General features: G+C 44.8%; 1 long non-coding RNA gene across 1 annotated transcript in view; it reads left to right on the top strand.

Moving 5' to 3' along the window:
* Window positions 1–7812, top strand: part of LOC136641917 (uncharacterized) — an 85535-nt gene extending 77723 nt beyond the window's left edge. The window contains exon 4 of the long non-coding RNA XR_010793927.1: window positions 6701–7812. This is a non-coding gene — a long non-coding RNA (uncharacterized lncRNA). The remainder of the gene's footprint in view (window positions 1–6700) is intronic.
* The last annotated feature ends 6208 nt before the right edge of the window (window positions 7813–14020 follow it).

Raw genomic sequence — 14020 nt, forward strand, 5'->3', positions numbered from 1 at the left:
ATGGTGGATGAAGATGCATGTCCCCACTTGTACTGCAAAGCATCAGGGAAGTACCTGTTCCCATTCAAGCCATGTGGTGTGATGTGGATCACACTGTACAACACTCCTTTAATATGCATTGCTCTATGGATGTGCACCTGGAGCAGATGTGCACACGCAGTTCCTGATTCAGCTGGGGAAACCACATAACAGTACAAATTCATACATAGACATGCTCCAATGTGCAAACCTCCATTATGCGTTGTGGTTACAGTACATGTGGTTGGCGCAGAAGAGCTACTCAGCGTGGACTGCTAGACATTATTAGGAAAAAAATTCCTTGTGGCCTGGGAGAAACTGCTAATTTAATTTTATCGATTTAAGTGAAAGTGACTTTAAACCAAGGGGGACTAATATGAATGGTAAGTCTAATTGCAGATGCCTCAGAACATTATGTAGATAATAATAGCTCCCTTGTGGATAATACAGGACTTACTGAGAGAACAGAAAATTATGCTCGCTCTTGCTATAATGAAAATGAACCAATATTGCGTCTTATCCCTCAATCCACAGATTGAACTGGAACGTCCTGTGCTTTTTGTTATTTGCTATTTATTTTTTGCCTAGCAATCACAGATGAACCTTGTTAATTATTATTCTGACAAAATAAAAAATTATTCTGACAAAATAAAAGTGCTCTAAGTCTATCTAAAAACAATACAAAGAAATGCTAGAGGGTTAAATACTGCCAGGGAAATAAAAGTTTGTCATCGACTTTGCTAGACGTATTGCCCATTCCTATTGGGCTGCCCTGCTGATGGAACTTGTGTTCCACCAGCAGTGGCTGCTGTAAAGCAGCCATCAAGTGTGCTCTGGCAGCCGGTGGGAAGGCCAGAGCCTTACCGCACATGTCATCAGAGTGCTGGCCACCCACAAGAGCATATAACCAAATGTGGAAGGTGGGAGGGGGTGTGGTTGGATAGAACGGGGTGGAGAGGGGGTGACATTGGACAGGGAGGGGGAGGAACATGGATTGGGAAGCTACTGGAGGGGATGAATCAGATAGGAAAATACAGAGTTTCAGCAAAAGAGCCTGGCCTAAATTATGTATTTTGACACACTTGCATTTGTTAAGAGCATCTTCAGCTTTAGATTGCCAGTCCCAGTACTTGCATCTTCAGCGAGTTGCCATTTGCCTCTCTTCCCAAACAGGTCTGGAGGGAGATTTATGAACATTCTATGCTCACTGCCGGACAGAATGCCCTGTAACTATCCGCATTGCTCCACTATTATGTCATGGTAGTATAAAAGACAATATTTATCGTCCAAATTCTGGAACTGATTTTCTGTCAAAATCCCCCTTAAAATGCTAAGCAGCTTCTTCTGAGGGCTGGATTTATTACATGTTGAAGGTTGCCCGCCGTGCAATTCAGGCCACTACTTACAAACTGTGAGCAATGGCGGTTTTGAAAATGAATACAACGGCTTTCTGATTCGTTCGGTATAAGACCATAAACATTAAGGGAAAAGTCATAAGCACTGTAGGAAGAACACTTTGTGAGTGAGCAAAACACACTTTGGTATGATTTAGAAGATAAAAATAAAAGCCTTTGTATTGGTTACAGCTCTATTAAGTCCTCAACCTGATAAAAAAGAAACAAACCAATGGAACATTTTACCTATCTGTGGGTGTTCTGAATACCCAGTAGGATATTCTTATAGACATTTGGTCAACTTTATTCCCTCAAAATAAACTAGATCATTTGGTTGCGTGCACAACTCCAAGAAGACCTTTATATGGAAAACAAGTGTGGAATAACATTTCATGTTTTTGTTTAACAAAGTAGGCACTTAGTCACACCCACAAATTAGATTAAATCTGTTCCTTTGCAATGAAATATTATTTGACCCTACTAAGAGCCCAAGCCCAACTAAACCCCCTGTCAATTCAGTTGCGCTAATGGAGCATGCTCTGCGTTCTGTGTGGGACGGGAGTCCTGAAGGCCTTATCAAGGGAACATTTATTCTCTTACCTTGGGGCAAGCCTCTGCTGCCCCCATGGGTATCCTTGGATCTGTGCCAGTCATTTTGCTGGTGCAGAACCAAGGAGAGTAAGGAACGTTTCAGTTCAATCTGTGGATTGAGGGATAAGATGTGATTTTGGTTCATTTTCATTACAGCAAGAGTGAGCATAATTTTCCGTTCTCTCAGTAAGTCCTGTATCGGCCGCCTCCCACCCATCTTCCTCCCTGCCTTGACACTTCCCTGTTCTTCCTCCTCCGTGCCTCATTCCTCCTATCACCTGCCCACCATGCCGGCTTATCTGTGCTCTTGCTGTTTCTGGTGGGCATTTTGGAATGGCCACCAGTGGAGCTCTGTACACACTGCCAAATGACCATTTACAACAGCAGTGGTGTTGTAAATGGCTGTCAGTGGTGCACAGCCGTATAGTCATATATGACAGTGAAATTACTGTTCCGCTGTTGTAAAGCCCAGTTCAGATTGAGCTGTATATTGCCCTAATGAAGAGAATAAAAAGGAACATAAACTGTGGCAAAAGAAATGTAAGAAGGTGATAGGGGAGGCCAAGCGAGACTATGAGGAACGCATGGCTGGCAACATTAAGGGGAATAATAAAAGCTTCTTCAAATATGTTAGAAGCAGGAAACCCACCAGAGAAGCGGTTGGCCCTCTGGATGGTGAGGGAGGGAAAGGGGAGATAAAAGGAGACTTAGAGATGGCAGAGAAATTAAATGAGTTCTTTGCATCTGTCTTCACGGCAGAAGACCTCGGGCAGATACCACTGCCCGAACGGCCCCTCCTAACCGAGGAGTTAAGTCAGATAGAGGTTAAAAGAGAAGATGTTTCAGACCTCATTGATAAATTAAAGATCAATAAGTCACCGGGCCCTGATGGCATCCACCCAAGGGTTATTAAGGAATTGAAGAATGAAGTTGCAGATCTCTTGACTAAGGTATGCAACTTGTCCCTCAAAATGGCCACGGTACCAGAAGATTGGAGGATAGCAAATATCACGCCTATTTTTAAAAAGGGAAAGAGGGGGGACCCGGGAAACTATAGGCCGGTCAGCCTAACATCCATACTGGGTAAGATAGTGGAATGCCTCATCAAAGTTAGGATCTCAAAACACATAGACGAACAGGCCTTGCTGAGGGAGAGTCAGCATGGCTTCTGTAAGGGTAAGTCTTGCCTCACGAACCTTATAGAATTCTTTGAAAAGGTCAACAGGCATGTGGATGCGGGAGAACCCGTGGACATTATATATCTGGACTTTCAGAAGGCGTTTGACACGGTCCCTCACCAAAGGCTACTGAAAAAACTCCACAGTCAGGGAATTAGAGGACAGGTCCTCTCGTGGATTGAGAACTGGTTGGAGGCCAGGAAGCAGAGAGTGGGTGTCAATGGGCAATTTTCACAATGGAAAGAGGTGAAAAGCGGTGTGCCCCAAGGATCTGTCCTGGGACCGGTGCTTTTCAACCTCTTCATAAATGACCTGGAGACAGGGTTGAGCAGTGAAGTGGCTAAGTTTGCAGACGACACCAAACTTTTCCGAGTGGTAAAGACCAGAAGTGATTGTGAGGAGCTCCAGAAGGATCTCTCCAGGCTGGCAGAAGGGACAGCAAAATGGCAGATGCGCTTCAATGTCAGTAAGTGTAAAGTCATGCACATTGGGGCAAAAAATCAAAACTTTAGATATAGGCTGATGGGTTCTGAGATGTCTGTGACAGATCAGGAGAGAGATCTTGGGGTGGTGGTGGACAGGTCGATGAAAGTGTCGACCCAATGTGCGGCGGCAGTGAAGAAGGCCAATTCTATGCTTGGGATCATTAGGAAGGGTATTGAGAACAAAACGGTTAGTATTATAATGCCGTTGTACAAATCGATGGTAAGGCCACACCTTCAGTATTGTGTCCAGTTCTGGTCGCCGCATCTCAAAAAAGACATAGTGGAAATGGAAAAGGTGCAAAAGAGAGCGACTAAGATGATTACGGGGCTGGGGCACCTTCCTTATGAGGAAAGGCTACGGCGTTTGGGCCTCTTCAGCCTAGAAAAGAGACGCTTGAGGGGGGACATGATTGAGACATACAAAATTATGCAGGGGATGGACAGAGTGGATAGGGAGATGCTCTTTACACTCTCACATAATACCAGAACCAGGGGACATCCACTAAAATTGAGTGTTGGGCGGGTTAGGACAGACAAAAGAAAATATTTCTTTACTCAGCGCGTGGTCGGTCTGTGGAACTCCTTGCCACAGGATGTGGTGCTGGCGTCTAGCGTAGACGCCTTTAAAAGGGGATTGGATGAGTTTCTGGAGGAAAAATCCATTATGGGTTACAAGCCATGATGTGTATGCGCAACCTCCTGATTTTAGGAATGGGTTAAGTCAGAATGCCAGATGTAGGGGAGGGCACCAGGATGAAGTCTCTTGTTATCTGGTGTGCTCCCTGGGGCATTTGGTGGGCCGCTGTGAGATACAGGAAGCTGGACTAGATGGGCCTATGGCCTGATCCAGTGGGGCTGTTCTTATGTTCTTATGTTCTTATGTATATATTATTGCCACTCTGTAAGCAAAGTAGCATGAATTTTATGCAGAGATACGTCAGTTCTGAAACATACACCAGATCTTCGCCTTTTCACACAATTTTCTGACAAAAACCTTTCCTGCTGTGATATTGACAAGACATTGATCCCATAAGAATGCACAGAGCAAACTGGCTAGAACAGGGGTGTCAAAACATAGAACCCACAGGCCAGGTGCACCCCCAGAAGCTCTTTATTGGTCCTTTGGGTTCTCTCAGCACCACCATCAGCTGCTCTCAGCTGTTGAGCTGTGCTGAGGTGTCAGGGATGGGAACTTGAGTCAGGTGACTCGAGTGAGTAGCAAAAATCAGTGTTTTCACTGACACATGTGCACTTGAGTCACACATGTGAAAGACTTGGCAAAACACTCAAGTCATGGGTCCCTTGACATGACACTTATCCCCATGAATGCAGACTTGGGTCTGTGTCTGGGTGTGCTTGCTTCTTTTTTTGTGGTGTGGAAAATGTCATGGGGCCATCATTCAGATTGGGTGAGTAGTAGGGAAGTTCCAACCAGGAAAAAGGGAAGGGTTAATGTTTGCTTTTGCATCCGGGCAGGAGGCGGGAGGTGGGAGTGGGTTCTCATGCCCATCTCTGAAGGAACCGATGGCCACTGGTTGAAGGATGGGTGGTGTGATTTATTTCGATAAGGGAGAGTAGGAGGAGGAGCCAAGGAGTTTTTTTTACCTTAGAATTGACTGGAGAAGCCCAGGGAAAAAGGAGGCAGGGAAGTGGGGGAAGAGGTTCAAAGAGGTCATGCTTTCCAATCGCATGGCTGCTGTGAGCTCCGTTGTTACTTGGGGGGAGGAAGGCTCAGACTGAGGAAAATTGTGTCTCCTGAGCAAATTCCAGGTTCCTCCGTGAAACCAGAAGTCGAGCGAGAGACTTGATTTTTCTCAGTCTGAGCTCCGCGCGCTGCCTTTGGGAAGCTCAGACTACCCTCTGGAGGAGAGAGCAGTGGAGCATCCCCTTCCCTGCAGAGGGACCGCTGCTGGATGACAAAAATCGCGGTCCCGATCCCTGTTGTTAAGTGGCTCATGACTGTCGTTCCTAAGTGAGAAAAAGTGCTTATTTCTGGTCATGACCTGCTTAATGACATACTTCTGACCCACAGCAGGCATCATGAATACTATTTGGCCCACTATATGAAATGAGTTTGACACCCCTAGGTTAGTATGAAAGCTGCAAGACTCTAGCACCCAGAGTCTTCTTTTCTTTCTCTTAAAAGATACTATGCTGGCTTGCTTTATTAGACATTTAGATGCTACCTCTTTGCATGGCTGGTCGTTAGCTTCCTGACCTTTGGAAATATGGACCTGAGCCATCACAAGTTCTTAAAAGCACTGATTAGATGTCTGCAGAGTTGCAAAGAGTTCCCGCAGCGTAGAAATGCATGCTCCTTACTTAGAAATGTAGACTGTCTCTTGTGGTTAATCATTTGCTGGCAGTGCAACTGACACCTTTCAGAAACATGTTGGCTGCAAGAAAAAAGAAAAAGCTCAATTGAAAATACAGCTTGGGTAAGAAAAATTTACCTCATGAAAACTGACATTTTCATTGAGGTGAAAATTCTGGATATATTTTTATTCACAGAAAATAAACAGTACCAGCAGCATCACAACAGAAGTGTAGGGCAGGGTTGTCAAACTTGTTTCATACAGATGGCCGAAGTTAGCATTCAGGGCTCCAGTTGAGGACTGGAAGTGATGTCATTAAGCAGAAAGTGATATCATTAAGCAGTTAATGTCCAGAAATTGGACCCTGTTCTCATATAGAAACTCATTAACTGCAAATGACAGAAAAAGTATGCAAATCTTGATCATATTTCAAGATTTGGGAAAGCCCAATTTTCATGTGGGCTACCATTTCAGCTGTAACACCTCAGCAGCTGAGAGCCTGTGGGCTGGATAAAAAGCTTCGGGGGACCGTATCTGGCACCTGGGCCTTATGTTTGACACCCCTGGTGTAGGGGGTGTGGGCCTCACCATGTGTCACCACCCCTCAAGAGGGGTGACACTACCCTGCCTCAGCCTCTTTTTTGTGATCTTTAACCCTCTCTGGCTCAGCCACCTCATGGTTCACTGATGACTGTGTTTTCTCACCCCTCATGTTGCAGGAGGTCTGGTCTAGAGGGTAGAGCCTCCGGTAGCCCAAAGATAACATCAGAAGGTCGACAGTTTGAGGACACCGGCAGCTTCCTGAACGACTGAGAATGGCGAGACCTTGAAGCAGCTGACAAGCCTGCTCCTGGTGTGAGCAAGAAGCGTCTTGGCTGCCCTCCATGTGAGAGATGGAGCTGCTTGTCAGCCTGCCTGGGAGAACTGGAGGCCAGAAGTGAGACCAAACCAGGAAGATTCATTCTGAAATGTTGGTTCTTGAAAGAAAGAACCTCTATGATTGTAAAAATCCCCTTGAGGGATTTAGAAACACCTTACTATATAAACCGCCTTGAATAAAGTCAGAGGAGTAATCCGATGACCAGAAAGGCGGTATGTAAATACCTAGTTATGATGATGATGATGATGATGTGACCAGGCCCAGAGCTGGCTGAAGATCACCAAATGGAGGTGTGAAGATTGCCAGATGGAGATGATCCAGAGGGAGACTTTTTGCATTTAAAGTAATGTGATAGGGTCGAAGAGTCTTAAGATTCTTCCCACATTAAAATATTTCTTCACAGAAAAAAAAAAGTTTGAAATAACTTTTGTTGCACCTCATAAAGTTGGGAGAATGTTATGCTCATGAGTGTAACACGTGAGCAATTGCAGCATGGTCCTAACTGGTGCATGGGTGGGTAAATCTAAATGGTAAAGTGTGGAATGGCTCTCAGACTATGGATGTAATTCTACTTCAAACTTCTCTGTCGCTCCATTGTATAACTTTGGTGCATTTGGGGTTAGATTTTTTCCTCCCCTGACAGCTGTTCTCATAGCCTCCATTTCTGCTTGACTGTCCTAACAAAATTAGATGACAGATCAAATCATACTTGTGTCACTATGTAAAGTGCAACAAGAGGAATTTCTGTTCTATTGTAAAAATGCATTTAGTGCTAGATACGTGGCCAGCAGTCAAAGGATATTTCTGTCAATTCACATTTGGAGTGCCAGCTGAAACAGAAGTTCATTCTGATGGTCACAGCTACAAAAAGGGCGCAGGGGGGCGGCTTGGGTTTGTACTTGGAATGGATTATGAGGTGAAAAATGCCTAGGTCTACAAAAAACAAAACAAAAAAAACACGAAATACTAACATGGCTCTGAGCTCATCATGCTTCATGTATGAACTTCCAGCTCTTGTCATAGCTGTTTAAAGTGTATATAAATAAATATTTCCCCCCAGGTTTGAATACATGTTATACTGATGGTTTATTCAAAGATGAAATCAACATATGTACAAGGAAACAGAATGCTTTACCATTTCTTTTGCACTTCCTTCTCTGAAAATAGCTGTGGAGGATTCCTTCTGATTTCTCCCCCTGTGCCTCCGGTGGATCTTGAAAGCAGAGCAATTAGAGACAGCAAGAGATTTATCTGGCAGCGACCTGCTTTGTGCAGTCCTGGGAAAGATGCTTTGCTAATTCAATAAGCAGCTCAGCCCAGGTGGCAAATTGTAAGAAGAGCTGTGCGCTGGAGAGAATGCCCTGGTCCTGTGCAATTCTAAAATATCAACAGCTGAAATGGTCATACGCGAAAACAAGCCAGAAAGAGCATCAAGGATGTGGGTATGGGCAGTAGGAGGCACTGGGCAGTATTGTGGGCATGTGCCAGGGGTTGGCATGATCACTGGAAGGCCCCTTGATCCTCACCACTGCTGCTCGCTTGTTTGCTTCCCTTTGGTATTTATGAGTGCAGTTATGCAGTCTACCATGTTGGGACTGTCTCCTTTAAAATAACTCTGAAGTCCATGGTATTGATAGAAAAGGGTCTGCAGTGTGCAGATTTTCAATCTGATGGTGGTTGTGAAATATGGATGTCTATATTATTACCTCAGTGTTCATCTTTCCAATGTGGATGCCGTGTTGATCATTCAGGTGCTGTCAATGAAATTGATTTCAAATCCTCTGATTTATAGACCTTTTTTTTAAGGAGATGTGAATACATTGCCCTTGTGAAATGAATTTAGTGAAGTTGTGAATGCAAAGCAGTTCAAAGAAAATGTTGTGTTGATTTGTTTAGCCCTATGTCAATTAACTGCTGAACAAGATGTATAAGCCAAGTCCTTCCAGAGACCTATCGTAGTTTCAGCAACCACTAACTTTGCCACTGGGTGTCTGCCAAGTATAGCCATGACTCAATGAATGCCAATCAAAATAATGCTTGATTTTACAGTATGATCATATATTCTTGGATAATGAGGCTAACAAGCTACTCTTCTCAATGGTACATGAATCCTAGCAGCAGTGGCAATCACTAGCCTCACCTGGTATGGGAGGCCAGTGTGACACCTCTATGATGGACCTCCTTCCATGTAGTGGGCGGGGCAATGCCCTGGGTGGTGGGAGTGGTCATGTACCATCGCCCTGCCCCACTGGTTTTTTGGCTATAACGTTTGATAGAATAGAGATACTTCAACATGGTTTGTTTCATTGCATTCTTCAGGAAATTTTGCACTGATTGATATATGGCATAGCGGTATTATACAAAAACATGAAGATTTTAAAAAATTTTGGCAAGAAGGGATGTCACCTCCCCCGTGTACGTCACCCGGTGCAGCCTGCACCCCCCCCCAGCAATAACACTACTTAAAAGCTCTTTTGTGTGTTTATTCAAATGGACTTGGCAGTTGCATTTTTGATGTTTATCTGCGGTGGAAGAAGGTGGAACCAAATCTCAAACATCAAAACTAGAACCTAGATGGATACACAGTGGAATGTATTGGCTGGTTTTCAGCCAGGTTACAGCTGGGGAAGGGTCCAAATCCAGTTCAGACAGATGGAAGTCAGAGGTTCCATAGGCAGCAGACATTGTCAGGACAGGCTAGGGTCAATTGAGTCGGGTAGATGATAATCAGAATACCCAGAGGCAGAAAGCGTAGTTAGGGTTGGGCTGGGGTCAAGCGAGAAAGGAATCAGTCAAACTGAGGGTGGGGGTGGAGGATGTTTGGATGAGGAGGGCTGGACAACGCACAGCAGGACAAGACAAATCTGATTCACTGTTTCAATTTGCTGGGTTGAGTTGCTCAGCCTGAGAAACCTGGGCCTGTAACAATTGTTATACAGAGCCAGCCAAGTCCCTATTGATTCCTTAGGTCAGCTGGGCAGGAGAGGAATAGTTTTGGCTCCAGTCATTATAGGGGAAGCTGCACTACATCTGAGATCAGTCAGCAGCTTCATTAGTAGGAGATGCCATAGTGGTACAGGGAGTAAAGCACCTGAGCTTTGCTATCAAGTCCCGAGACTGAGACCCAGGGTGTCTTACATATTATTATTATTATTATTATTATTATTATTATTATTATTATTATTATTATTATTATTATTATACCGCTTTTCAACTAAGTGGTTTACAGAAAAAAATCAAACAACTAATGGCTCCCTGTCCCAAAAGGGCTCACAATCTAAAAAGATGCAAAAGAACACCAGCAGGCAGCCACTAGAAAAGACACTGCTGGGGTGAGGTGGGCCAGTTACTCTCCCCCTGCTAAAAAGAGGAGCACCCACTTGAAAAAGTGCCTCTTGCCCAATATATTTATCAAACAAATATATATAGTCACACTCAACAGATACGTACGCTCATATCTCCCATACTGCTGCTTCCTTTAGTGCTGATTCAGTACAGTGCTCTTTGTCCCAGCATGGTTGACAACAGTTCTAGCCAAACTGAGCAGTGCATTCTGGGAAACACAGGGGCTAATCGGCACCTGCCTTAACAATGTTTTCTATAACACTGTTTCACACAGTGCTGAACTTTCGAGTGCATCCCCTGAATTATGGGGGGGGGGGCATTACTGTATACAAGGTTATCTAGCAATTAGGCCTGAGATGTCTAGAAATGGAGTGGCCAATGACAAGACCACTGCGTCCTGGATAACTGTGTCCCAGTCAAATGTGTTCCTGTATGAAACATTTGCATCAGTTCTTTTTTAACTGCCTGGAAACCTGAAAATTACATGTTTTTATTATTAGTTACAGTATTGAGAAGATTTCTATTTTGATCAATCAATTTTGTGCGCATTCAAAGATCCTTATGTCTCATGAAAACAATAAATCAACAGGCCTTCATGCCAGAATTCACCTAACCTCCTTTCTGACCAATTGCTACTAGGAGCTGATGCACATTGGAACATGTGGAAAACAGGTACTTCATAGAATAGGGCCTTCTACTGAGTCAGTATACATTGAATGATACAACTTCTGAGTAAACATTTTTAGGATAGTGCTATTAACTGAACAACCTGAAAATTTATGGATTGTGAATTATAGCTTTATTATTGATAAATGCATTTTTTGTAAGCTGTGATTCAGTGGAGTATCACAAATCACACCTCACTTCCTACTTCAGGTCTTTATGGATGACAAAGAAATGAACTAACTGCAGACTTAGTGATACAGCTGCTCAGGAAGTACTCAGCCCCAGGATGTTTCAGAAGGTATATTGTACCACCAGAATTTCTCCAGTTCCCCTACATCATGGCCCCCTAGCATCACAAAAAGCACACCTTCGATTAGTTAATTAAAACATTTATATGCCAACATTCAAAGTTATTTACGTTAAAACTTGATGCATACAGACCTCCCCAGGGCATCAGCCATTCTCTTAGACTGCATTTTGATTAAGATCTTGCCCTTTATTAAAATCTAACATGCTGACAGATGGAACATTTTCTTTCATGCAACAGGACTATGTTTCCTGTTTTTCTTCTGTTTTGCAAAGAGCAGCAGGTTTCTGTTCGAACAGTTCCCACATGTTTTCAAACTCTCAGTTCATAAGAATTGTTCCGAAGTACATTTCCATGGAATGTTTCAGATAACGATGTCAAATTGCTAAGCAAATTATTTTAAGGAGTGAAGTGTTTTGCACACACGCACAAACTAATGCAGATTCACCATATTAATTCATCCTTAACGTCAATGTGCTTTGATCTGCATCATGATCCCTCAGGCTTCTGTATGACTACTATGGAACTCAAAAATGTGACACTAACAAAAGAGTTCCAGAGCAGAAACAAGAAAACTTCTAAAGAAGAGGGAGCATAGTAAAAGTGGTGGTATGTGGTGATACTCACATATTGCTTATGAAAGGTTCAGATTGCTAGACTTCTGCCAAGGTGTTTTATTCAGCCTGCATGTGTAGTGTACTATAAGAAAAGAACCCTTCTCAGAGTTACTGAAGATCAGCGAAAGTTTGTAGCACTCTAAGCATATAAAGCCCTAAGGAGTGCAAAGGCATTGATTTGCATTCTGACACTCACATAATCCTTTTAGGCCCCAAAAGTCTTTCATCATATCAAAGAAATTCAGTTCTTGCTCTTTTGTGGCTTCTTTTGCAGGGGATGACCTACAGCCCTTCACACTATCTGTGGGGCTAATACTTTTTATTTAGTGGCAGTAGTGTGCTAAACTGCATATTAATCACGAGTCATGTTAAGGCTACATCAAAAGTTAGAAAACCCTGCATGGAGGAAGGAGTGTTTGGCCCAGCAGAACCCTGGTTACACCTGAGACTTGGGACCCAATCCTGAACAGTGCATGCCGGGCAAGCACCAGACCGCTGAGCAGCAGAGAGGTAAGTGGGGGCATGGGGGGAAGTGGGGAGGAAGCGTTCTGGGGGTGGGGGAGGCAGGCGGAAGGTGGGGAGAGGGCAGGAAGGAGGTGTTCTGGGGAAGGGGAGGTGGGGAGAAGGGTGGGGATGAGGCATGCCAGGGAAAGGGAGCGGGGAGGGAGGCGGGAATGGTGGAGTGAAGTTCCACCAGATCCAGAGCCTCTGCATTGGGCTCACCACTAGACACGGATATTCTTGACTCACCGCCGACCTTTGGGTCGGTGGGAGAGATCATTGCATCTCATTGGGCAGCTACCGCCCGCCTTAAGCTGGGCAGTCCCCAGCCAGTAAGGTGTTGCCTCGCCACGGTCCGTTAACCTCACGGGGTGCGTGGGGTTTAGGGTGAAAACCGACAAGCTGATCGACAAGTCTGCACCATGCAATAGAAAACAGAAAACTCCTGCCCTAAAGCTGGGCACCTGGAACGTAAGGACAATGACACCTGGCTTCTCTGTTGACCTGCAAGAAATAGACGACGCACGCAAAACAGCTGTCATCGACATGGAGCTGAGCAGACTGCAAATGGACATCGTCGCCCTTCAAGAGACTAGGCTGCCAGATTCCGGATCTGTCAAGGAGAGAAATTTCTCATTTTTCTGGCAGGGAAAACCACCAAACGAAACCAGGGAACATGGTGTTGTCTTTGCGGTCAGAAATATCCTGCTGAAATCCATCATCCCACCTACTGTGGGAAGTGAAAGAATTTTGTCCCTGCAGCTCCAGTCATCAGCAGGACCTGTCACTCTCATCAGTGCTTATGCACCGACTCTGTCGTTTCCAGCAGAAGCCAAAGACAAATTCTATGATGACCTGGCCACCACTATCAAGAAGATCCCCGTAAAAGAGCCATTGTTCATCCTCGGCAATTTCAATGCTAGAGTTGGTGCTGATAACAGTTCGTGGCCCACTTGCTTAGGTCAGTTTGGCACTGGGAAGATGAACGAAAATGGCCAGCGCCTGCTAGAGATTTGCTGTCTTCACGGTCTCTGTGTCAGCAACACGTTCTTCAACACAAAGCCCCAACATAGAGTCTCCTGGAGATACCCAAGATCAAAGCACTGGCACCAGCTCTACCTGATTCTTACCAGACGCTCCAGCCTTCCCAGCATCAAGATTACGCGCAGCTATCAGGGTGCTGCTTGCGACACTGACCATTCTCTGGTGTGCAGCAGAGTGAAACTGCAAACAAAGCGACTGTACCACACGAAAAAGGAAGGAAGACCTCGCATTGATACCAGCAAAACCCGGGATCAGAGAAAAGTGGAGGAATTTGCACGAGCGCTTGAGGAATCTCTTCCAGGCCCGGTCGATGCAAACGCATCCAACAGATGGGAACATTTCAAGAATGCCGTTTACAACAACGCCTTGTCCATATTTGGCAAGAAGACCAACAAGATGGCAGACTGGTTTGAAGCCCACTCTGAGGAGTTGACACCAGTCATTGAGGAAAAGAGGAGAGCTCAAGCAGCATACAAGGCCTGTCCCAGTGAGCGCAACCTGCAGGTCCTCCGAGCTGCTCGCAACAAAGTCCAGCAGACTGCCAGGAGATGTGCTAACGACTACTGGCTAAAGGCTCTGTTCCGAGATACAGATAGCAGCTGACACAGGCAACATCAAGGGGATGTATGATGGTATCAAGCAGGCCCTAGGTCCAACACAGAAGAAAATTGCCCCTCTG

This window comes from Tiliqua scincoides, chromosome 2 (genome assembly GCF_035046505.1).
Source record: "Tiliqua scincoides isolate rTilSci1 chromosome 2, rTilSci1.hap2, whole genome shotgun sequence".
Taxonomy (NCBI): Eukaryota; Metazoa; Chordata; class Lepidosauria; order Squamata; family Scincidae; genus Tiliqua; species Tiliqua scincoides.